Genomic DNA, 2,596 nt, shown 5'->3' on the forward strand with positions numbered 1-2,596 from the left:
TCGGTGATTTGATCTGTATAATTGCAGCAGCCATACATCGGCGCTATTTGCAAAATTTGCAGTTTTGCATGTGTTCGATGAAATCATCGCGAGACATGTCGCGACATGTTCTTAAAAAAAAAAAAACAATATCGCTCCATTGACTTATGTGAAATTGCAAAATTTGCAGTGTATGCACACCATGCACTAAAACAAAAGAAACGATGCGCGATGCTCTAGTTGGAACGAGAGAAAAAAAGGCAATAGAAAAAGTATATAAAAAAGAATGAAGCGAGTCAAAATCACAGTCTGTGATTTGATAGTCTACGCGTCGGTACATCGATTGGAAAAAAATATAGCGGTTATTTTACATTTTTTTGTACCGAGTATTCAATACAGAGGAATACTTTTCACGATAAAAAAGATGACAATAATTTCGATATAGATGTATACGAGAATCGCGCGTTAACGGATGACAGTGATTATTTCAGCGATGAAGAAGATGGTCGTAAGGAAGTCATTGAAAGAATAGTGTCGCGTGAGGAAATCGTTGCACTAAATTTACATACAAAAGAGTGCGTACTATTTTTTTATTATTCAACGGATGGTGCACTTGCACTATGTCGTTCATGCATAAGAGCTGTATCGGGCTTCGTCGGATGAGACTCTGACCCTGTCGGCGGTCGCGCGACTCGTCCTGCCATGGCGCAAGCGAAGCTCGACGTGCCGGAGAAATCTGGCGGCGGCATTAAAGAGAAGGATAAGGATTCCGAGGAAAAGGAAGGTCCCACTGTTGTGCCAGAATGCGCAGTATGCCTGCAGCCATGTATCCATCCAGCACGATTACCCCCTGCAGCCATATATACTGCTATCTGTGCGTAAAGGGTGTCGCTAATCAGAGCAAGCGGTGTCCGATGTGTCGTCAAGAGATCCCACCGGATTTTCTCGAGAGACCTCAGCTGGTGGAAGTGGAGGAGCCTCAGAAGGAATCGGAACATCCTGAGGAAGAGTATCAATGGTTTTACAAAGGTCGAAATGGTTGGTGGAAATATGATCCGAGGACAAGCAATGATCTGGAGATTATTTACAAACTAGGTGACGCGCAATGCGAACTTTTGATCTGTGGCATGCTTTACGTATTTGACTTTGAAAAGAAATGTCAATATAGAAAATACAACCCACGTTACAAACGTAATATCAAACGTGATAAAAAAGATGCTCCGTGCAAGGGTGTCTCGGGTGTACAATAACATTTGTAAAATGGATTATTTGTCCGTTAAGATCGAAGATTCCAATTCCAAATCCATATTTAACAACATACTCAACTATATTCAATGGTTTCATATAGCATTATACAAATACTTGATATCGGGTATATACATGCTTGCACAATCACGTTCAACATTGCACATGATATTGTTCAGCGTGTGACCGAGTCACATGCAAGTGCTCCTTCGAAGATTGTGGCGTGATTTAAAAATAGTGTGTGAAAAAAGACAGTATAAAAAACATGGAACATCTCAATGAAACGGAACGCAACCTGGTGGAAGGATCCAACCAAATCGCTACCTTGGGCGAATATTAGCGCGCAGTCGAGAGTTCGATACGGTTCGAGTACGTTGCAATAAACAGCCTCCAGATACGATGAACACTCACGGTGCGAACTACTACGTTCCGATTCAGGACGAAACGTGTGAGAAACAGCACAATGAGTAAGTACCGCTAATTTTCGTATATACTTGTGCAAAAAAAACTTTTATAAACATAATTGTATTTTTTCAGTTTTGATAAACCCCGCTACACACCTCGTATTTTGGGAAAGAGATTTGCCTTGACATCGACCGCATATAAATTTTTGGATGTTGGAATCAACACTGGACCTATGTCCTCTGTGGATATACTTATTGGCGATAACCGAGGCAATCGGATAATTCTGCCTCATGCAACGTGGGTGACATTCATCGAAAAACGTGCAGGTATTCAGCGACTCGTGCAGTCGCCTGCACCATCATCGCTAGCGTTTCGAGATTTGGAACTCGTTAAAATACGCGACGCAGATATTGTAAAATTGACATCGTGCGACACCAGCTTGTACATGAAACCGTCAACCGTACTCTTCCTGTTCGAACTAGAACATTGCGTTGAAAATGTGTATTTTTAACTATGTCAAAATATTCATGGCGTAAGTGAAAAATTCAAACAATTTGTAACAATTTTACGCCAAAATTGGATCATCGATAAATGTAATGCAGTTAAAATCTTGCGTGAAGTTTATGATAAAAATTTGATTATTGATTGCGAATTATTAGCCTACGTTTTAGATACTATTGTGTATATTGCGCTACATGAGAAATAAATAAGTATATAATATGGTTAAAAAAATTTCCTTTTCATTTACCGTTCCTTGTCGTTAAGCTGTCTTCGTTTATCGTTTACTTAAATGTAATATTAAAATTAAATATCGCGAAGATCTAAACGATTAAATATCGTTGGCGAAGAAAAGATACGCGATCGTGAGCGAAAACGCGCGAACGGGGGAGAGAGACCGCGCGAACGAGAAGACGCGCGCGAACGGAGGGGGCCGGGAGCGAGAGACCGCGCGCGAAGGAGAGATAAC

General features: G+C 40.9%; 1 pseudogene; it reads left to right on the plus strand.

Moving 5' to 3' along the window:
* Window positions 1-374: 374 nt before the first annotated feature.
* Window positions 375-1,291, plus strand: LOC112452646 (annotated as a pseudogene).
* Window positions 1,292-2,596: the final 1,305 nt, after the last annotated feature.

This window comes from Temnothorax curvispinosus, unplaced genomic scaffold, assembly GCF_003070985.1.
Source record: "Temnothorax curvispinosus isolate PA1 unplaced genomic scaffold, ASM307098v1 QBEX01003559.1, whole genome shotgun sequence".
NCBI classification, from domain to species: Eukaryota; Metazoa; Arthropoda; class Insecta; order Hymenoptera; family Formicidae; genus Temnothorax; species Temnothorax curvispinosus.